Here is a 24,506-nt window from a genome sequence, read left to right on the forward strand (position 1 = left end):
GTGTAGCCAGAAGAACCATTTCCTCCCCAGTTTGTTTTTTGTTATGATAATTTATTACTGCAATTGAAACCCTAACTAACGCTGTATGATTGGATGTTCCCACGGTCTGAACAGGAATGTCAGGAGGTGATAGACAACACTTAGGTTAAAAAGATAACTTACTGATGTCAGGATGTTCATGAATTTAACTCTCAGCACAGAACAACCAAGCAGGAACTATCCCACCATCGCTCCCCCAGGAACTGGAGGAGGAGGCTAAACCTTACCCAGGGGCTGCAAAACTCACATCAGAAAAACAAGAGAAGCAGTCTCACTTTGACTGCATTGCCCCTTGCTCAGGCTGGAACAGGTACCAAGGTGGTGACCCTGGATCTAAAGTTTCTTTATAGTGGGGAAACAGAATCAAATGAGAGCATATGGCTCCCCAGAACTCTCAGGTGCCTTCAGGAGACTCCATCTGTTCTGCTCAATGAAGAACACTGATGACTCAGCAGCAGACCAAGGAGAAACAAAGCATGGGGCAGGGATGGCAGACTGGGGATGGAGCTGTGCCTCCACTATCAGTGGCATCCTATGGGAGATCCCAGTCTTCTGCTGTGATCTGCAAAGCCAGGCTGTGCCTCCATCTGTCCTGGGACCACACTGACCAGGTCTTCCTAGCCAGCATTCCAGTCTGGACACAGAGACAGCTCACTCCTTAGGACAATATGCTGGCTCTGCCTCACAGCAAAGCATAACCTTGGCTCTACCCATCCAATCAGTCCAATAGCAAGGCACACCATCTGGTAAGAGCCCAACCTATGGCCTCACCTAGGCCAACAGTCAAACTGGCCATCTGCCTAACTCCAGAGCATAGCTTCTAACCTGGACAGACCAAGAATCCTGAACAGCGCTAGGTTCAGGCTCAGAAGAAGCCAGCCTGTATCACAGACACAGTGTTTAACCAAACTGACACTTTGCTAACTTCAGAGGAAAGTTCTGGTGCTTGTGACTAAGGAGAGTCTTAGCCTTGTTCATAAAACTCATGAACAGGAAACCAATTCAGAAATCCTTCCACAGATGTCAGACATTTTTTCTCATCTCAACAGGATGTTTCATAGCAAGAATGCTTCAACATTTGCAGAAGGGTAAATGGGATGCATCATATTAATACAAGGCAAACATAAACCATGTCCCACCAGCAGATGGCGAAAAGGTGTTGGACAAACTCAACATGCATTCATGATAGAAAGAAACCTCTCAAAATTCAGCCTAGAAGAACTGTACCTCAGTATAATACGTATCATATATGGGGAAGCCAGGATGTTATTTCCAAAAGCACAAAGCTTAGAGCGTTTACCCCTGTGGTCAGGGACAAGGAAAGGACGTTCACTCTAGGCAGTGTCTCTTATACTGTGCTGAAAGGAAGAAAAGAAGGAAGAAAGGGAAGGAGGGAGGAAGGTAGAGTAAGTAAAACTGAAAGTAACATTACTTTATATGTACAAAATCCTAAAGATTATACACACATAATAGTACTAATGAATAGATTCAGTAAAGTTATAGGGTACAAAAATCATCATTCATAATGATACACCTGGAAAAGAAATTAAAAGAATTTTCCTTTAAAAAGAATAGAATGGAGTCGCCATGATTCTCCCACTCCAGACAGACGCAGGTTAAGATCTTTCCTGGCGGAGACTGGCATGCAGATGAGCGAAGACCGGCACACAGACTGCAGAATGGTAGGCCTTTTATTGGCGAGGTCCACTGGCTAATGGGGAGCCTGGTCCTGTCCCTGAAGACCCTCCTGAGTGGGGAGACGGTTCTTGGCCCGCGGCAGGACACAGCCCCCCCCCCCCCGTTAATCTGCGAGGGCTGGTCCCCTCTGCTGGGGCTGCTCTTCCTCTGCTGCTACCTCTCTCTCCCTGGCCCATCCCAGCTAGCACCCAGGGGCCTCCTTCACTCTCCCTCCCTTCCACAGGGCCGTGGGATCACCCAGTTTAGCCTGTTTGGGTGCTGGGTCGGGTCCTCGGGGCAGAGGGCAGCGGGAGTTTCTCTGTTTTGGTGGCTGACCTGCAGAGTGGTAGGCCTTTTGTTGGTGAGATCCCTGGTGAATGGGGAACTTGGTCCTATTCCTGAAGACCCTTCTGAGTGGTGACAGGCATCTTGGCCCACGGTGGGAACCCAGGAAACGGAGCGAGGGCATTTTGTAAGAGGGGCCCCTGGCCAGCAGGGAAACCTGAGCCTGTTTTAAAAGACCCATTAGATAGCATCGATAGGAGGAGATGGGCAGGTGCTAAGGCAAGAATTCATCCAACAATCTGAAAAACAACATGAAAACACCAGAACCCAATGATCTTACAACAGAAGGATTTGAACACCCTAACACAGAAGAAGTGGAAAAAATTGACTTCATGAAAGCAATAGAATCTCTTAAACAACATGTAAAAAAGTGCCCTTATAGAAATGGATGAGAAGTATGACAAAAAGTTTGAAGAAATGAGTAAATACGTAAATGATACCCTGGGAAACCAAGAAAAAAGATCAAACAGCTAATAGAAACAGTTCAAGAATTGAAAACTGAAATGGAAGCAAGGAAGAAAGCACAAACTGAGGACCAGCTGGATATGGAAAATCTAGGATGAGCAGAGACTACAGAAACAAGCATAATCAATACAATACAAGAGATAGAAGAAAGAATCTCAGATTCTGAGGACACCATAGAGAAAATAAATGCACTGATCAAAGAAAACAGCAAAGCCAACAAATTCTCATCACAAAACATTCAGGAAATATGGGAACACCATAAAAAGACCAAACCTAAGAATAATAGGGATAGAAGAAGGAGAAGAGTCACAGCTCAAAGGCCCAGAAAATATTTTTAACAAAATTATGGAAGAAAACTTTCCCAACATAAAAAAGATATTCCTTTGAATATTGAAGAAGCATACAGAACACCAAACAGACTGGATCAAAAAACCCCATTCCCTCACCATATAATAATCAAAACACAAAATATACAGATTAAAGAAAGAATATTAAGAGCTGCAAAGGAAAAAGGCCAAGTAACTTATAAAGGTAAATTGATCAGACCTACACCTGACTTCTCTATGGAAACCATGAAAGCAAGAAGGTCCTGGATAGAGGTACTGTAGAAACTAAGAGACCATGGATGCAAACCCAAACTACTATACCCAGCCAAGCTATTGTTCACTATCAATGGAGAAAACAAGACATTCCAGGATAAGAACAAATTTAAACAATACGTAGCCACAAATCCAACCCTACAGAAAGTAATAGAAGAAAAATCGCAACCCAAGGAATCCAACATTGCCAACACTGCCTACAATAACTCAGGTATCTAGTGACCCTTCACCAGCACAACTCAAAGAAGGGAGACACACAAACTCTACTACCAAAAACAATAAGAATAACTGGAGCAAACAACCACTGGTCATTAATATCACTTAATATTAATGGTCTCAATTCACCTATAAAAAGGCACAGGCTAAGAGATTGGTTACGAAAACAGGATTCAACATTCTGCTGTTTGCAAGAAACACATCTCAACCATAAAGACAGGCATCTACTCAGAGTAAAGGGTTGGGAAAAGGTTTTTCAAGCAAATTGTCCTAAGAAATAAGCAGGTGTGGCCATACTAATTTCTAACAAATCTGACTTCAAACTAAAATCAATCAGAAGAGATCGAGATGGACACCTTATACTCATATCAGGAACAATTCATCAGGATGACATCTCAATCCTGAATATCTACGCCCCTAATATAAAAGCACCCACTTATGTAAAAGAAATATTACTAGAACTCAAGGCAGACATCAAACCACACACACTAGTAGTAGGAACTTAAACACACCTCTCTCACCAATGGACAGGTCAATCAGACAGAAACCTAATAGAGAATTAAGAGAATTGTTGGAGGTAATGAAGCAAATGGACTTAACAGATATCTATAGAAAACTCCACCCAAATAGGAAAGAATATACCTTCTTCTCTGCAGCTCATGGAACCTTCTCAAAAATTGACCACAACTCGGAAACAAAGGAAACCTTCACAGATACAAAAAAATATGTGTCCACCTTTGTCTTATCAGATCACCACAGATTAAAGTTAGAAGGCAACAACAATGCTACCGCCAGAAAGCTGACAAACTCATGGAAACTGAACAGTCAACTGCTGAACCACACCTGGGTCAAGAAAGAAATTAAGAAAGAAATTAAAGTCTTCCTTGAATTTAATGAAAATAAAGAGACATCATACTCAAACCTATGGGACACAATGAAAGCAGTGCTAAGAGGAAAGTTCATAGCACTACGTGCCCACTTAAAGAAAACAGAGAAAGTATACATTGGGGAATTAACAGCACACCTGAAAGCTCTAGAGAAAAAAGAAGCAGATGTGCCCAGGAGGAGTAGAAGATTGGACATAATCAAACTGAGGGCGGAAATCAAAAAAATAGAAACATAGAAAACATTACATAGAATCAATGAAACAAAAAGTTGGTTCTTGGAGAAAATCAAAAAGATCGACAAACCCCTATCCAAACTAATTAAACAACAGAGAGAGAACATGCAAATAAATAAGATCAGAAATGTAAAAGGGGACATAACCACAGAAACAGAGGAAATTCAGAGAATCATCAGATCTTACTACAAAAGCTTGTATGCCACAAACTGGAAAATGCAAAAGAAATGGACATTTTTTTTAGAGAAGTACCATATATCAAAGCTAAACCAAGACCAGGTGAATGATCTAAATAGACCTGCTAGTCGCGAAGAATTAGAAAGTGTTATCAAAAATCTCCCTTTCAAAAAAAGCCCAGAACCAGAGGGTTTCAATGCAGAATTCTACCAGAACTTCCAAGAAGACCTAATACCTATACTCCTTAATGTATTTCACAATATAGAAACAGGAGAGTCATTGCCAAACTCCTTTTATGAAGCTACAGTTACTCTGATACCAAAACCACACAAAGACCCAACCAAGAAAGAGGATTACAGGCCTATCTCACTCATGAATATCGATGCAAAAATTCTCAATCAAATACTGGCAAACCGAATCCAAGAACACATTAGAAAAATTATCCATTATGATCAAGTAGGTTTCATCCCAGAGATGCAGGGCTGGTTCAACATATGCAAATCTATCAATGTAATCCATCATATAAATAAACTGAAAGAAAAAAAAACCATATGATCATTTCATTAGATGCTGAAAAAGCATTCAACAAAATTCAACACCCCTTTATGATAAAGGTCTTGGAGAGATTAGGGATACAAGGGTCATACCTAAATATAATAAAAGCTATTTACAACAAGCCGACAGCTAACATTAAATTAAATGGAGAAAAACTCAAATCCATCCAACTAAAATCAGGAACACAACAAGGATGTCCACTCTCTCCATACCTCTTCAATATAGTGCTTGAAGTTCTAGCAAGAGCAATAAAAAAAAAACATAATGAGATCAAGGGGATTTATATTGGAAAGGAAGAAGTTAAGCTTTCATTATTTGCAGATGATATGATAGTATACATATGCGACCCCAAAAACTCTACCAAAGAACTCCTACAGCTGATAAACACCTTTAGTAATGTGGCAGGATACAAGATCAACTCCAAAACATCAGTTGCCTTCCTATACACTAAGGATAAGGAAGCAGAGAGGGAAATTAGAGAAGCATCACCTTTCACAATAGCCACAAATAGCATAAAATATCTTGGAGTAACACTGACCAAAGAAGTGAAAGATCTATTTGACAAGAACTTTAAGTCTTTGAAGAAAGAAATTGAAGAGGACACCAGAAAATGGAAGGATCTCCCTTGCTCTTGGATTGGGAGGATCAACATAGTAAAAATGGCAATTCTCCCAAAAGCAATCTATAGATTCAATGCAATCCCCATCAAGGTCCCATCAAAATTCTTCACAGATCTTGAGAGGACAATAATCAACTTTATATGGAAAAACAAAAAACCCAGGATAGCCAAAACAATCTTATACAATAAAGGATTGTCTGGAGGCATTACCATCGCTGACTTCAAACTCTATTACAGAGCTACAGTATTGAAAACAGCTTGGTATTAGCATAAATACAGAGAAGTCGACCAATGGAATCGAATAGAAGACCCCGACTTTAACCCACAAACCTATGAACACCTGATTTTCGATAAAGGAGCTAAAAGTATACAATGGAAAAAAGAGAGCATCTTCAACAAATTGTGCTGGCAAAACTGGATGTCAATCTGTAGAAGAATGAAAATAGATCCATATCTATCACCATGCACAAAACTCAAGTCCAAATGGATTAAAGACCCCAATATCAGTCTGAACACACTGAACCTATTAGAAGAGAAAGTGGGAAGTACTCTACAACACCTGGGCACAGGAGACCACTTCCTACGTATAACCCCAGTAGCACAGTCACTAAGGGCATCATTGAATAAATGGGACCTCCTGAGACTGAGAAGCTTCTGTAAAGGAAAGGACACTGTCACTAAGACAAAAAGGCAACCCACTGACTGGGAGAAGATCTTCACCAACCCCGCAACTGACAAAGGTTTGATCTCCAAAATATAGAAAGAACTCAAGAAACTAGACTGTAATAGGCTAATCAACCCAATTATAAATTGGGACGCTGAGCTGAACAGAGAATTCTCAACAGAAGAAGTTCAAATGGCCAAAAGACTCTTAAGGTCATGCTCAACCTCCTTAGCGATCAGGGAAATGCAAATCAAGACAACTTTAAGATACCATCTTACACCTGTCAGAGTAGCTAAAATCAAAAACACCAATGATAGCCTTTGCTGGAGAGGTTGTGGAGAAAGGGGTACACTCATCCATTGCTGATGGGAATGCAAACTTGTGCAAGCACTTTGGAAAGCAGTGTGGCGGTTTCTCAGGAATTCGGGATCAACCTACCCCTGGACCAAGCAATACCACTCTTGGGAATATATCCAAGAGTGGCCTTATCATACAACAAAAGTATATGCTCAACTATGTTCATAGCAGCATTGTTTGTAATAGCCAGAACCTGGAAACAACCTAGATGCCATTCAATGGAAGAATGGATGAAGAAAGTATGGAATATATACACATTAGAGTACTACTCAGCAGTAAAAACAAGGACTTCTTGAATTTTGCATGCAAATGGATGGAAATAGAAAACACTATCTTGAGTGAGGTAAGCCAGACCCGAAAAGAGGAACATGGGATGGTCTCACTCATATTTGGTTTCTAGCCATAAACAAAGGAAATTGAGCCTATAATTTGTGATCCTAGAGAAGCTTAATAAGGAGAACCCAAAGAAAAACATATAGGCATCCTCCTGAATATTAACCTTCATCAGGCAATGAAAGGAGACAGAGACAGAGACCCACATTGGAGCACCGGACAGAAATCTCAAGGTCCAAATCAGGAGCAGAAGGAGAGAGAGCACGAGCAAGGAACTCAGGACCGCGAGGGGTGCACCCACACACTGAGACAATGGGGATGTTCTATCAGGAACTCACCAAGGCCAGCTGGCCTGGGTCTGAAAAAGCCTGGGATAAAACCGGACTCGCTGAACATAGTGGACAATGTGGACTACTGAGAACTCAAGAACAATGGCAGTGGGTTTTTGATCCTACTGCACCTACTGGCTTTGTGGGAGTCTAGGCAGTTTGGATGCTCACCTTACTAGACCTGGATGGAGGTGAGTGGTCCTTGGACTTCCCACAGGTCAGGGAACCCTGATTGCTCTTTGAGCTGACGAGGGAGGGGTCCTTTATTGGGGGAGGATGAGGGAAATGGGAGGTGGTGGTGCGGAAGAGACAGAAATCTTTAATTAACAAATAAATAATTAAGTAAATATAAAAGAACTATAAGGTATGTGATTTGTATTTTACCTGCTCAAACACATAGCAAAAATATCTTTAACTCATTTGTGTACAGTGTACAATCTATACTTGTATCAATACAAATATGTATGTTACCTTTAAAAGTTCATGTATTTTCAGAGCAAGGAAGCTAAACACCAATGAAAATGATGGTCCAGGTGATCCAGCATCCAAAACAGCTTCCAGGCTGCTGAGTGTTATGATCCAGCCTCACAAAATGCTACAGTTAAGACATAATATCATTCTAGATTTTCTCAGTTCCCCCAAAGGTTACCAATGCCCCCCAGCAACAGGAATTCGTATAGAAATTTATGGTCCAAAAAATGAGTTATTTGGTTATGAATATTTATTATTATTTAAGGGGGTTGGTTACATGTTGCTTTTAGTAATAGTCAGAAAAAAAGTTGGACAAAAAAGATTAGATTCATGGATCTCTTTCTGACCTATAAGGGGTATTTAGAAAAGATTGGATAGCAGTGTAATTATTGAATCTACTTTCACAACCACTACTAGTCTTAAATATTTTACATATGTATGGATTTTTGTATTTTGATACAAATTTAAAGTTCATTTTGCTGCACAGTATGTATGTTCTACTCTTTTTTGTTTTTTTCACGTTTTGATTATATTTACTTCTTTTTTTAAATTTATTTATTTATTATGTATACAATATTCTGTTTTGTGTGTATGCCTGCAGGCCAGAAGAGGGCACCAGACCTCATTACAGATGGTTGTGAGTCACATATGGTTGCTGGGAATTGAACACAGGACCTTTGGAAGAGCAGGCAATGCTCTTAACCACTGAGCCATCTCTCCAGCCCTTGTTTGGGTTTTTGTGCTCATGTAATTCATTTAAAATGTAACATATAATTAAAAATACAAATTAATAGTCATCTATAATAGTCAAACTTATACTCATGTTAGATATGTTTTTAAGGTCATAAGCAGATATATTTAGATTGATAGGTTGTCTTCAAACACTTGAAAGACCTAAAGAATATGGCATTTAATGTGTTTAACAACCAAAGGTTTTTCATGACAATGAGACATGTCTACTCCTGGCAGCACCAATCTACTTCAAAGAAGATGATGGTATTGAAAAACTCATATGAATTTTCCTTCTTTATGACAAAGGCTAGCCATGTGAACAGAAATTACCCTTGCCTCAATTTCTGACAGTCCAAACTGGACCAATAGTACAAAAAAATGGTGACTGCTGAACTTTGTTAAGACAAGGTAGGACAGACCTTTAGAATTCCCTGCATCACAGGAATGTTTCTCAGACATACTAGGCCTGTAGGTCAGATTTGGATGCCGCAATGGTACAAAGGAACTTTGGGTGACTCTTCAGACAGCCTGATATCCCTGTCATTAGGTAACATTTCATCTTTCTGGAGTCTTTTTTGAACTGTAATTCTTACTTAGTAAGTGCTTTTGTTATATAAAATTTTACTATATTAAAATTAAAACCTGGAGTACCCGGGGCTCCCGGGCGGGCAGCAGTTCCTTTGTTTCTGTGGCCTGCCTGCACCAAGCGGGGTAGGCGCTTTGTCTGCGAGCTGCCCAACCAGCACGGAGGCCTGATCTTTCGGCGCCAGGAGACCCAGCATTGGGAGAGCCAACATTGGGGAGAGACAGCGTTTGGAAGGCAAGGAGACCTAATCCGGTAAAAGAAGATCCATAGGGAGCATTTGAAAGAAGAGATGGGCCGACGTCAAGGCAAGAATTCGCCCAACAAGCTGAAAAGCAACATGAAGCTACCAGAAACAAGCGACCTCTCAACGGGAGTACAAGAACCCCTTAATCAAGAGGAAGGAGAAAAGATTGACTTCATGAAAGTGATTGACACCCTTAAACAGCATGTAAAAAATGCCCTTATAGAAATGGATGAGAAATATAACAGAAAGTTTGAAGAATTGAATAAATCAGTGAATGATACCCTAGAAAACCAAGGAAAAACAATCAAACAGATAATGGAAACAGTTCAAGACCTGAAAACTGAAATGGAGGCAAAGAAGAAAACACAAACAGAGGGCCATCTGGACATGGAAAATCTAGGTAAACTAATAGAGACTACAGAAACAAGCATAACCAGCAGAATACAAGAGATAGAAGAAAGACTCTCGGATTCTGAAGATACCATAGAGAAAATAAACACACTGATCAAAGAAAACAGCAAGTCCAACAAACTCTCATCACAAAACATTCAGGAAATATGGGACACAATAAAAAGACCAAACCTAAGAATAATAGGAGTAGAAGAAGGAGAAGAAGGGCAGCTCAATGGTCCAGAAAATCTATTTAATAAAATTATAGAAGAAAACTTTCCCAACCTAAGGAAAGATTTTCCTATGAAGGTGCAAGAAGCATACAGAACACCGAATAGGCTGGATCAAAAAAAAAAACATCCCCTCGCCATATAATTATCAAAACACAAAGCATACAGAATAAGGAAAGAATATTAAGAGCTGCAAAGGAAGAAGGCCAAATTACTTATAAAGGTAAACCTATCAGACTTACACCTGACTTCTCCATGGAAACCATGAAAGCCAGAAGGTCCTGGATAGATGTACTGCAGAAACTGAGAGACCATGGGTGCAAGCCCAGATTACTATACCCAGCCAAGCTTTCATTCACTATAAATGGAGAAAATAAAATTTTCCAGGATAAAAACAAATTTAAACAATACGCAGCCACAAATCCAGCCTTACAGAAAGTAATTGAAGGAAAATCACTAACCAAGGAGTCCAACAATGACCACAATAACTCAGACATCTAGAGACCCTTCACCAACACAAAACAAAGAAGGGAAACACACAAACTCTACGACTAAAAAAAAATGACCGGAGTTAACAACCACTGGTCATTAATATCACTTAATGTCAATGGACTCAACTCACCTATAAAAAGGCACAGGCTAAGAGATTGGATAAGAAAACAGGATCCAACATTCTGCTGTTTACAAGAAACACACCTCAACCACAAAGACAGGCACCTACTCAGAGTAAAGGGCTGGGAAAAGGCCTATCAAGCAAATGGACCTAAGAAACAGGCAGGTGTGGCCATACTAATCTCTAACAAAGTTGACTTTAAACTTAAATCAATCAGAAGAGATGGAGAGGGGCATTTTATACTCATAACAGGAACAGTTCATCAGGATGAAGTCTCAATCCTGAACATCTATGCCCCTAATATAAAAGCACCCACGTACATAAAAGAAACATTGCTAAAATTCAAGGCAGCCATCAAACCGCACACACTAATAGTAGGAGACTTCAACACTCCTCTCTCACCAATGGACAGGTCAATCAGACAGGAACCTAACAGAGAAATAAGAGAATTAGTGGAGGTAATGAATCAAATGGACTTAACAGACATCTATAGAACATTCCATCCAAATAGAAAAGAATATACCTTCTTCTCTGCAGCTCATGGAACCTTCTCGAAAATCGACCACATAGTCGGTAACAAAGCAAACATCCACAGTTACAAAAAAATATTAGTAACCACCTGTGTCTTATCAGATCACCATGGATTAAAGTTAGAATTCAACAATAATGCTACCCCCAGAAAGCATACAAAGTCATGGAAACTGAACAGTCAACTATTGAACCATAGCTGGATTAAGGAAGAAATAAAGAAAGAAATTAAAGTCTTCCTGGAATTCAATGAAAATAAAGAAACAACATACTCAAACTTATGGGACACTATGAAAGCAGTCCTAAGAGGAAAGTTCATAGCACTAAGTGCCCACTTAAAGAAAACAGAGAAAGCTCACATTGGAGACTTAACAGCCCACCTGAAAGCTCTAGAAAAAAAAGAAGCAGACTCACCTAGGAGGAGTAGAAGACTGGAAATAATCAAAATGAGGGCTGAAATCAACAAAATAGAAACACAGAAAACAATACAAAAAATCAATGAAACAAAAAGCTGGTTCCTGGAGAAAATCAACAAGATTGACAAACCACTATCCAAGCTAATCAAACGGCAGAGAGAGAATTTGCAAATTAATAAGATCAGAAATGAAAAGGGGGACATAACCACAGACACAGAGGAAATTCAGAGAATCATTAGATCTTACTACAAAAGCCTATATGCCACAAAATTGGAAAATGTAAAGGAAATGGATACTTTTTTAGATAAATATCATATACCAAAGTTAAATCAGGACCTGGTGAACAATCTAAATAGACCTGTTAGTCGCGAAGAATTAGAAGAGGTTATCAAAAACCTCCCTACCAAAAAAAGCCCAGGACCAGATGGTTTCAATGCGGAATTCTACCAGATCTTCCAAGAAGATCTAATACCTATACTCCTTAATGTATTCCACAAGATAGAAACAGAAGGGTCATTACCAAACTCCTTTTATGAAGCCACAATTACTCTGATACCAAAACCACTCAAAGACTCAACCAGGAAAGAGAACTACAGGCCAATCTCACTCATGAATATCGACGCAAAAATCCTCAACAAAATACTGGCAAATCGAATCCAAGAACACATCCGAAAAATTATCCATTATGATCAAGTAGGCTTCATTCCTGAGATGCAGGGCTGGTTCAACATACGAAAATCTATCAATGTAATCCAGCATATAAATAAACTGAAAGAAAAAAACCATATGATCATTTCATTAGATGCTGAAAAAGCATTTGACAAAATTCAACATCCATTTATGTTAAAAGTCTTGGAGAGATTAGGGATACAAGGGTCATACCTAAATATAATAAAAGCTATATACAGCAAGCCGACAGCTAACATCAAATTAAATGGAGAGAAACTCAAAGCCATCCCACTTAACTCAGGAACACGACAAGGCTGTCCACTCTCCCCATACCTCTTCAATATAGTGCTTGAAGTTCTAGCAATAGCAATAAGACAACATAATGGAATCAAGGGGATTCGAATTGGAAAGGAAGAAGTTAAACTTTCGTTATTTGCAGATGATATGATAGTGTACGTAAGCGACCCCAAAAACTCCACCAAAGAACTCCTACAGCTGATAAACAGCTTTAGTAATGTGGCAGGATACAAGATCAACTCCAAAAAATCAGTCGCCCTCTTATACACAAAGGATATGGAAGCAGAGAGGGAAATCAGAGAAGCTTCACCATTCACAATAGCCAAAAACAGCATAAAATATCTTGGGGTACATCTAACCAAGGAAGTGAAAGATCTATTTGACAAGAACTTTAAGGCATTGAAGAAAGAAATTGAAGAGGATACCAAAAAATGGATGGACCTCCCTTGCTCTTGGATTGGGAGGATCAACATAGTAAAAATGGCAATTCTACCAAAGGCTATTTATAGATTCAATGCAATCCCCATCAAGATCCCATCAAAATTCTTCACAGATCTGGAGAGGACAATAATCAACTTTATATGGAAAAACAAAAAACCCAGGATAGCCAAAACAATCCTATACAATAAAGGATCTTCTGGAGGCATTACCATCCCTGACTTCAAACTCTATTACAGAGCTACAGTAATGAAAACAGTGTGGTACTGGCATAAAAACAGAGAAGTCGACCAATGGAATCGTATAGAAGAGCCGGATTTTATCCCACAAACCTATGAACACCTGATTTTCGATAAAGGAGCTAAAAGTATAAAATGGAAGAAAGAAAGCATCTTCAACAAATGGTGCTGGCACAACTGGATGTCATCTTGTAGAAGAATGAAAATAGACCCTTATCTATCACCGTGCACAAAACTCAAGTCCAAATGGATTAAAGACCTCAATATCAGCCCGAACACACTGAACCTGATAGAAGAGAAAGTGGGAAGTACCCTACAGGAGCTGGGCACAGGAGATCGCTTCCTATGTATAACCCCAGAAGCACAGACATTAAGGGCAACATTGAATAAATGGGACCTACTTAAACTGAGAAGCTTCTGTAAAGCAAAGGACATAGTCAATAAGACACAAAGGCAACCTACTGATTGGGAGAAGATCTTCACCAACCCCACAACAGACAAAGGTCTGATCTCCAAAATATATAAAGAACTCAAGAAACTAGACTTTAAAATGCTAATTAACCCAATTAAAAAATGGGGCACTGAACTGAACAGAGAATTCTCAGCAGAGGAAGTTCAAATGGCCAAAAGACACTTAAAGTCGTGCTCAACTTCCTTAGCAATCAGGGAAATGCAAATCAAAACAACTTTGAGATATCATCTTACACCTGTCAGAATGGCTAAAGTCAAAAACACCAAGGATAACCTTTGCTGGAGAGGCTGTGGAGGAACGGGTACCCTCATCCATTGCTGGTGGGAATGCCATCTTGTGCAACCACTGTGGAAGTCAGTGTTTCGGTTTCTCAGGAAATTCGGGATCAACTTACCCCTGGACCCAGCAATACCACTCCTGGGAATATACCCAAGAGATGCTCTATCATATGACAAAAGCATTTGTTCAACTATGTTCATAGCAGTATTATTTGTAATAGCCAGAACCTGGAAACAACCTAGATGCCCTTCAATGGAAGAATGGATGAAGAAAGTATGGAATATATACACGCTAGAGTACTACGCTGCGGTAAAAAACAATGACTTCTCGAATTTTGCAGGCAAATGGATGGAAATAGAAAACACTATCCTGAGTGAGGTGTCCCAGACCCAAAAAGATGAACATGGGATGTACTCGCTCATAATTGGTTTCTAGCCATAAATTAGGGCCACGGAGTCTACAATAGGTGAACCTAAAGAAGCTAAGTAAGAAGGTGAACCCAAGGAAAAACATATAGTTATCCTCTTGGCTAAGGGAAGTAGACCCAATTGCCGGGGAGAAAATTAGGATCTTGGGGGTGGGGTGGGATGGGGGTAAGGGGAGATGGGGAGAGAAAAAGTAGAAGGGAAGGAGGGGGGATTTGGGGAATCAGGAGAATTGGGATAAAGGAAAGGTGGATAGGGGAGCACGGAACCACAATTCTTAGTTAAGGGAACCACTTTAGGGTGAGCAAGAGATTTGACCCTAGAGGGGCTCCCAAGTGCCCAACATGAGGTTCCCAGTTAGTTCCTTGGGTAGCTGTGGATTGGGAACCTGAAATGACTCTATCCGAGAGCAATACTGACGAATATCTTGCATATCATCATAGAACCTTCATCTGGTGATGGATGGAGACAGAGACAGAGACCCACACTGGAGCACTGGACTGAGCTCCCAAGGTCCCAATGAGGAGCAGAAGGAGGGAGAACATGAGCAAAGAAGTCGGGACCACGAGGCGTGCACCCACCCACTGAGACAGTGGAGCTGATCTACTGGGAGCTCACCAAGGCCAGCTGGACTGTGACCGAAAAAGCATGGGATAAAACCGGACTCTCTGAACATGGCGAACAATGAGGGCTGATGAGACGCCAAGGACAATGGCACGGGGTTTTGATCCTACTTAATGTGCTGGCTTTGTGGAAGCCTAGCCAGTTTGGATGTTCACCTTCCTAGATATGGACGGAGGGGGGAGGACCTAGGACTTACCACAGGGCAGGGAACCTGGACTGCTCTGTGGACTGGAGAGGGAGGGGGAGAGGAGTGGGGGGAGGGGTACAAGGGTGGAAGGAGGGGGAGAAGGGTGGGAGGAGGGGGAGGGAAATGGGAGGCTGGGAGGAGGTGGAAACTTGTTTTTTGTTTATGTTTTTTTTCTTCTTTTCTTAATAAAAAAAATTATTAAAAAAAAAGAAAAAAAAATAAAATTAAAACCTTTTTTAGTTGGACAAAAAGGGAGAAATCTTGTAAAAAAATCCTTTCACATACTGAAGATTTGTCACTCAGATTGGTTTAATAAAACCTGATTGGCCAGTAGGCAGGCATGCATTATAGATGGGACAGCCCAAATAAGAGAATGATGGAAAGAAGAAGGGCAGAGTCAAAACAGATGCTAGCCGGCAGCCAAGGAAAGGATGTGTCAAAAATGAGGAAAAAGTCATGAGCCATGTGGCAAAGCATTGATAAGAAATATGGATTAATTTAAATGTAAGAGTTAGGTAGCAATGAGCCTGAGCTATCAACTAAGTATTTGCAATTTATATTAAGTCTGTGAGTCAGTTACTTTGGATGTGGCTGCTGGTTATTTGGGGGCAGGTAGTCCGGAGAGGAAAGTTCTGCCTATACTGACTCACTATGTAGCCCGTACTTGCCTGGTATTTACTCTATAGACCAGTATTGCTTCAGACTGACAGAAATTCTTCTGTTAACCTCTCAAGTGCTGAGATTCCAGGCAGGAACCACCTCTTTTAAATTCAGGCAATTCACATCATGTTCTGTGTTCCTAGAGTGTTGCAAGATGTTCATTTGTGTAGATGACTTCCAGAGGATGACAAAAGTGGGTTTTTGTTATTTTATTTTAATAATTTTAACTAAAAATTTATACTTCCAAAGTAAATGCATAATTTTATAAGCATTGGGAAAAAGCATGTCAGAGAGCTGTCTCAGGAAGTAAAGGCACCCAGATGATCCATAAAGTTGTCCTCTGACCTCCATCTGTTCGAACAGGCACACACATACACACACACCACAAACACATGCATCATGCACACAGGCATACACATGACCATCATGCCCACTCATGTATCATGGGTGTACACACACACACAGACACACACAGAGAATCACTCAACATGCACACACACACACTAAGTATAATAAAAACTGTAGCAACAATAATACTACATTTTTAAAAAAAATATCAAAAGCACCTCAAGAGACAGAGTAAGCTAGTTGGTGGTGGCTCACACCTTTAATCCCAGCACTTGGAAGAGATGCAGGTTAATCTCTGTGAGTTCAAGTCCAGCCTGGTCTACAGAGCAAGTTTGAGAACAGCCAAGACTACACAATGAAACCCTTGAGAAAGCTTCTTGAAAAATCAAAAAGCAAAACTAGAGGGCTGGGGAGAGCAATATTTAATATGCATGCCTACTCCTCTTGGAGAGAAGCCAGTGCTCTTAACTTCTGAGTCATCTCTCCAGCTCTCTGATTTCTCGAACTGATGGAAGGTTTTAAGAGAAGACCGGAAAAACAAAACAACACACTATTGGTGAAGGGACGATTCAGAAGACAGAACAATAGAAAACATCCAGATAACATATAATAAAGACATTATAAATGAAAATAATTCAGAAAGGAATAGAGATGGTCTGGACATGGAACCTGCCTCATTCCTTTAGTCCTAAAGAGAGAAACACTGGTGCACTTCCATGAAAATGTCAAAATGAAACCCATTCCTCTCTGGGATGGAGTTATAGCTCAGTGGTTAAGAGTCCTTACTGCTCTCTCAGAGGATCTGAGTTCAATCCCCAGCATCCACATAGTGAGTGGCTCACAGTCATTCATAACTAAAGTGTTAAGGGATCTAACACCCTTTTATGCCATCCGTGGACAGCAAGCACACATGTGGTGCACTTACATACATGCAGGTAAAACATTCATATACATATAGTATAAATAATAAATCTTTTTTCAAAAGAAAAGTATCCCAATACTCTAAGACAAAGGGATAAAGGAAAGAGGGAGGAAAGGGGAAGGAAGGAAAGATACAGAAATGGAGAGAATAAGAAAGTAATACATGGAGAAATAGTGACTAGGGATTTCGCGAGTGGATAAATGACATCAACCTACAAACCCAGGAAAATTTAAATAGGATCAATAAAAAAGCAACAATAAAAATAAAGACAGATTACAATAAAGAAGTAAGAAAAAAACCTTAAGGAGGAAAGAAACAACCCTCATATCTTGCTTCCAGAACTTAGGCCATAAACTGTGAAAATGGGCTTTGGACAATCGATGGCCACCAGAACTGCACTGAGGGCAGATTCAAGCAACCTCTATTTCCTCTCATTGTTGAGAAAAATCTGGCATAGGTGCCACGGACATTAGAAGAACATGCTTATATCCTGGATTGCATCTTGTGGAAAGCTAAACGTGCTGTGAACGGTCCAGGTCCAACCATCAGTGAGATGGGCTGTAAACCACAGCAAGCAGACAGTGAAGAAAGGACAGCAGACTGGAAGACGCAGGAGGACCTCACTTGGAAGAATGACCAGAAGACATTAGGAAATTGTCCTCAAAGCACCTCAAAACTGATATAAACGGGCGAGAAGATGGGCAGGAAGTTAACAAACGCAGCCTACAGAAGAGCTTACACAATCTTGTTGACAACCTAAGATCCCCGTAAGATCCATTTTACCACTCACACAATCTGTTTCTTTAAAACCTAGAAATTAGGGGATAGAGAGATGGCTCAGTGGTTAAGAGCACTGGCTGCTTTTCCAGGGGACCCAGGTTCAGTTCCCAGCACCCACATGACAAATGTCTGTAACTCCCGCGAGCCTAACCATACTAGAGCTTTCCAGGGCACCAGGCATGGTGTGCTGCACAGACGTACATGCAGGCAAATCACACATACACATGAATTAATAAGATAATTTTAAAAACTAAGTCAGGATTAGGGAGGCTTGACCCACTCATATAAAGACATGAGTTCAAATCCCCAGAATTCACATAGAAGTCAAATATTACAGGCATGTCTGCAGTTCCAGCACGTCTGCAGCTCAATAGGAGATGGAGACAGGAGAATCCCTGCAAGCTTCACGATCCAACCAGCCTAGAGGGCACAGAGGCAAAGGAGAGAACCTGCCTCACACGGGATGGGAGATGAGGAGCCACACCCAACGTTGTTTTCTGATCTATGTACATGTGCCAACACACACACACACACACACACACACACACACACACGACTTTTAAACTTAGAAATGGCAAAAACCAAACCTTACTAAAAATTTAACTCCTTGTCATGTAGGAAGAGACAGAGACAGCCCTTATGAATGGAAAGCTAAAAATCAGAAAGAGGAAAACTTCAGGAGCAGTGAGAACTAGGAAGGTAATGTGACTACGGTGTAGAATACTTTTGCCTAAAATGGAGACAGAAAGAAGAAAAGAAACTTTCTCTGAATAAAGATAGACTAATATCTGTTACTCAAAGACCATAGAACTGTGGTCAAAATAAACCAAACAAACACTCATGTCAGGCCTGATGGTGCAGACCTGTAGGCATAGCTACTCAGACAGGTGCAACAGAAGAATTACAGTTTCAAGTTCAGTCTGAGCAACTGATTGATCCTTTGTCTCAAAATTAAAAAGTAAAAAGAGGGCTGGCGATGTAGCTCAGTGGTAGAGAACTCGCCTGGTAAATAGAAACTCTAGATTCCAACCCAGGTTCTAAAATCAGAGACACAAAACCACAAAAAAATGCTTGATTTTGTCAGTGCCCTTTAGTATCAATTTATTTGTAGATGCTTCTTTATTACATGACTGATACTAAATTTTAATTTTAGCTTTGTAGAGGACAGAACTCACCAAACACAAAGTGCAGTATTGTCACAGAGTTGGGTCATACCCGCAGTTCCCAGCGTATTTAGCAAAAGCACAGAAGAAAGGAAAACATCTGATTAAGGGCAGTGAAAACTAAACCAGTCCTAGGGGAGGGAATTTCCCAGCCAGTGCACAGGGAAAGAAACCCATTTCCTACTTGTGGAGTTTTGAAAGAAAAAAAAAAAGGCCCCTAAAGGAACTGGCACTATTAGGAGGTGTGGATTTGTGGGAGTGTGTCACTGTGGGGTGGGCTTTGAGGGTTTCTTTTTCTCAAGCTTCACTCAGTGTGACAATCAACTGACTTCCTGTTGCCTCTGAGTCAAAATATAGGGCTCTCAGTTCCAGCACTACATTTCCCTGCATGCTGCCCTGGTCTCCATCCTGATGATAATGCACTGAAGCCCTGAACGTGTAAGCGAGCCACCCCAATGGAAGGGTTTTCTTTAGAAATGTTGCCTGTGTCATGGAGTCTCTTCACAGCAATAAAAGATCCTAACTAATACACCACTTAATGGGAGAATGCAAATGAACACACATCTCCGTCACCTCTGCAGTCTCGGGCAGAGAGAGGGGAGACTCCTCATCTCATCTGCTATTGGCAAGAAGAGCATTGACACTGCCTCCTCACAGGCCACGTGCCAGCATCTACGAGCAAGTGGTCACTGCTGCCCTTTGACTCAGGAACTCCACTCTTGTTTGTTTTAGACACAATGAAGTATCATGAAAGTAAGGAAAATGAATCACAAGGCCACTGTCCTTACAGCATGCTGGTGACAGTGAACTGTGGTAGTGACCTTAATGTCCATCAAAGCAGACTGGTGTAAAACTCATGGTGAGGACTGGCAAGGTGGCTCAGTTAATGAAGGAGTTAGCAACCAAGGCAGATGACTTTGGTTGTACCCCAGAAATCACAAGACAGACGGAAAGAACCAACTCCTCTACATTGTCCCTGACACCAAGACACATGCATAATTAAATTAACATAACTGATATTATGAACCTCGTCCTCCATATACAAGCACTCTGAATAGCAGGCAGCTGGTAAGAAGAAGAACGAAGTAAATGTGCAAACGTTAAGGTGAGGACTACGATAAGGTTTCTACTTTTTAAATAACCTAAGGCTCTAAATGCAGAACAATAGTACAAAATGAAAATAATTATTAAATAGTTATGAAAATAAGTTATTCACAGAAAAGCAAAGGAAAAGATAAAGAGGCGGAGAGGTCAGCAGTTAAGAATGCTGGCTGCTCATCCCAAGGGTGGGAGCTCAGTTCCCAGCACCCATGTCTGGCAGCTCAGAACCATCTGTACTGCAAGTACAGTGATCTGATACCCTCTGCTGGCCTCCAAAGCACCTGACCTAATGTCTTTCTCTCTCTTTTTTTTCTCTCTCTCTCCCCTGTCTTTGTCTGTCTCTCTGTCAATGTATTTCTCTTTTGTCTCTTTTTCTTTCCAACACACACACACACACACACACACACACACACACACACATGCATGCACACACACATACAGACACACAGAGCATATATGATGTAGAAGATAAGAACCAGGCACAATGATTGCACCTTTAGTCCCAGTACTTGGGAGGCAGAAACAGGTGGGTCTCTGTTGGGAGTCTCAGGCCAGCCTGGCCTACATAACAAGTTTCACAACAGCCTAGATGGTATTATAAACGGACAAAGAGAAGCTGTCTAATATGTATTGAAGGATGAACCCAAGACTAGGAACTGTGGGGCGTGTGTATGGAGGACAGTTAAAGTGGTTGTATCTTTTCTATATTTCCACAAGGCTTGAAAGGGTATAAACCACATTTTATTATGAAACAAGGCCTGGTGGTGCCTCCCTGAAACTCCAGTCACTGAAAAGACACAAACATCAGACAGGATCACAAGTTCAAGGCTAGACTGGGATGTAGAATGAGTTCAAAGTCAGTCTGAGTGACAGCAAAACCTCAATTCTAAAGTTTTTAGAAAATACAGAGACACATAGTCAAGCACAGTCGCGGCCCTATGTTCAACGGCAGTACTGGAAATGTATCACTTCCTGTGCAGTAGCAAACACCCTGACTGGCACTATTTCTGAGGAGCACATCTGATCACCACTGTGGAGCAGACAGAGGTCGACCATTTCCTTGTCAGAGGAGTCACCCTCCTAGGACAGGACGCTGAAGTGAAAATAAAACCATGCAGCTTGCCATGGCCGCAGCTAGCCAGGGCCTTTCTTGCCTTTTTTTTTTTTCTTCCTGGGATCAAAATCTGACAGGGAGAGCTCAGACCAGGAGTGAGCCTGGGACAGCTTCCTAGGTGACAAGTCCGGCCAGACAGGTAGGAGACCAGGACAGAGGGAACACAGCTGCTGACCCTGAGACTCTGCTATTTGAATTTTCTCCCTGAGGTGACTTAATGAAAGCAGAGAGAGGCAGAGGGACTGAGAACACTCAGATTTCATGAGATAACAACAGAGGCATGTCACAGAGGTCGCCAGGAGTCCCTGACAGGTGTGACCAGAGTCTCCTTCTGACAGCTGACAGTGTTGCACACAAGAACGTTATGAATGTGGGTTATGACAAGCTGGCCTCGTCAGCAGATATCTTACTTAGTTTTAAAAACTCCAAGTGTTCTCTCTGTCTGTCTGTCTGTCTGTCTCTGATTCTGTCTCTCTGTCATTCTCTGACTGTCTCTCCGTCTCCATCTCTTTCTCCCCTCTTCCTCTCTCTTGTCTCTCCTCTCTAACTACAGTGCAAAGCTTCTTCACGTCCAGGGCTTTGGGCTGACTGAAGCTGCAGCCACTTAATCAAGACATGAAATCGCCCAAGCTCTCAGAGGGCAAAGTTACAGAGGGAGAAAGACTCACCTGTTGCTGAAGCTGCCACCTTCTGTCTCTCAACTCCTGCCAGGGTCACGGGAGGGTGAGCTCTGATCCTTGGTCTCCTCACAGGCTTCCAGACCCTGAACTGTGACCCACAGCTGAGAGCAGGAAGTCAGCCTGAACTCTAACTCAGCGGAGAGGGCTCCGCCCAAATGAGGAAAAGAGAACCGAAAGTATTTCTCTAATGTCAAATGTGCTCTGAGATCCTGTCCTTTCTTCTTTCCTGAAATGTGGAAGCAGTGGGGAGCAGAAAGAGGGAACTAGAAGATTAGGAAGGGGCACACTAGGGACATGCAGGGCCAGTTCCCAGGACTGCCTTATTTATGCAGAGATAGAAAAAAAACCACCAGCAACCCAAAAGCAACAACAACAAAACTCCCCTCAAATCCAAACAATCATCAGTCACCTCTGTGTCTAGGGAGCAGTTTTACCAGGGTTGGCTGTATAACTCCCCCCCCCCCCCCCGTTTTTGTGGCTTGGGTGAGTGAGATGCGGGAGGAGGGTCAAACACTTTCAGGTAATCTCTCAGGCTAGCAGGAGAACCCAGAGCTGGATCCTGACCAAGAGAAGCTTTCCCTCAAGACCTCAACGGAAGTGGAGTTTTAGGGGGAGATCCCCAGCTTTATAGATACTCTGGGTTAGGGCACTGACTGAGGAGTTGTCATCTCAGCCTAGAAATCAAGGGTGGGAGGAAGGTACCACTGTGGCCACCAGGTCTTAAAGGCAAAAACTTGTCCACCCTTCTGAGATGTGAACCTAGAGAGAGATGGGCAGACACCTCCAGGGAGCCCTTCCAGGAAACCCCTGAGGCATCATCAGGATACACCAGGTTCCTCTCTGTTGCTCCCTCTGGAAGACTCTCACTGAGGAACCAGGGGACTGGGTGAGCCTGTGTCCTGTCAGGTCTCCAGCAGTCTTCTTGCCTGCGCAGACCAGGGCTCTGTTCTCATCCTTAGCTCAAATGCACAGGGACAGGGCTGGAGCTGGTCTGCCTGACAGCAGCAGCCTGAGGCCAGGCCTGAGGTCAGATTTCAGGGCTCCTTTCACTGTCTCACATGTTAGCCAGGTCTCCAATTCTACTTATATCAGGAATAAAACTTTTGAAAATGACTTTATTTGATTATAAACCATGCATGTGTGTTTCTGTATGGGGTATGCATACATGAGCGCATGTGGCTAATGATGTAAGAATACCGTGTGGGATCCCTGGACCTAGAGTCAGAGGCAGCTGTGTCACCAGATGTAGGACCCTGGTCCTCTGCAAGAGTAGGAAGCTCACAACAGCGGAGCCATCTCTAGCCCCAGACAGTATTTTGATCCTCATCCTGTCTCTTCATGTTTCCTATCTGTCAGATGGTCTAGGACCAAGGTTGGAGAAAATGATAAACTTGGGGCTATGAGGCCCTAAACTTGTTTAAGCCTAAGCCTAAGCCTGCCTCTTTCCTCAAGTTCACTTCTACCTGAGAACCAGGTGAGGAGAGGCCGGAAGCTGTACTGTGATGCTCTGTTACTCTTTTGGCTCTTTGAGGGGTTTGCCAGCCAGCTCCAAAATAAATCACACATGGAGGCTTATTCTTAGTTATAAATGCTCGTCCATGGCTTGGTTTGTTGCTTGTCAGTTTTAACTTTATTTGTCCCATCTACTTTTTGTCTCTGGGCTTTTCCTGTTCTCTTCTTTTTATCTTACTTCCCTTCTTACTCCGTGACTGCCTATGTGGCTGGGTGTCTAGCCCCTGCTCTCCTCTTCTCTCTCTCTCTTTTCCCTTCCTTTCCTCTCCTTTCTCCTCCTATTTATACCCTCTGTCCCTTCCTATCCCTGCTCCTGTCTTGCTATTGGCCGTTCAGCTTTTTATTAGGACAATCAGGTGCTTTCGACAGGCACAGTAACACAACTTCACAGAGTTAAACAAATGCAGCATAAACAAAAGTCACACACTTAAAAAGAATATTCCCCAAAAGGAAGTCCTGGGCAATTCCATCATCATTATGCAATTATTCTCAGGGCCCGGTGGGCACTGGGTAGGAACATCTGAGCTCTTAGAGACTGTGTTGAGACTGAGCCAATTCACTTAACAGCCTGACCTCTGCCTAGAACCTCCCGGAGTAAGGTAAGGTTTGTCAAACTTTGGCTGTCACAGGTTTTGAACTGTGTGAGATGCTGGGGAGATAGAGGAGGAAGCATGAATAGTTCCAGGTGGAAGTGTGAAAGGGAAGAGATCCCAAGGCAGTGAAGGAGAAAGTCAAGGACAGGGGCACACAGGAGGTCCACCTGCCATCTTCTGAAACCTGAGGTCCATCCATGAGAAACACGGTTGAAGAAACCCAGGGTCCTGATAATGCTCAGGAGAAGGTGGGATGCTGGTCCAGGTTCTCATGTCCAGGGAGTCCCTACCTCTAGTC

General features: G+C 41.9%; 1 protein-coding gene across 5 annotated transcripts in view; it reads right to left on the reverse strand.

Moving 5' to 3' along the window:
• LOC121447209 (nuclear autoantigen Sp-100-like) overlaps nucleotides 1-22,183 on the reverse strand; it is a 73,557-nt gene extending 51,374 nt beyond the window's left edge. For all 5 annotated transcript variants that reach the window (XM_041650335.1, XM_041650338.1, XM_041650337.1 and 2 more), the window contains exon 1: nucleotides 22,092-22,183. The gene's annotated coding sequence lies outside the window, so the exon portion shown is untranslated. The remainder of the gene's footprint in view (nucleotides 1-22,091) is intronic.
• Nucleotides 22,184-24,506: the final 2,323 nt, after the last annotated feature.

Source organism: Microtus oregoni, unplaced genomic scaffold (assembly GCF_018167655.1).
Source record: "Microtus oregoni isolate MIOR12 unplaced genomic scaffold, Mior012 000004F_ref0000308, whole genome shotgun sequence".
Lineage (NCBI taxonomy): Eukaryota > Metazoa > Chordata > Mammalia > Rodentia > Cricetidae > Microtus > Microtus oregoni.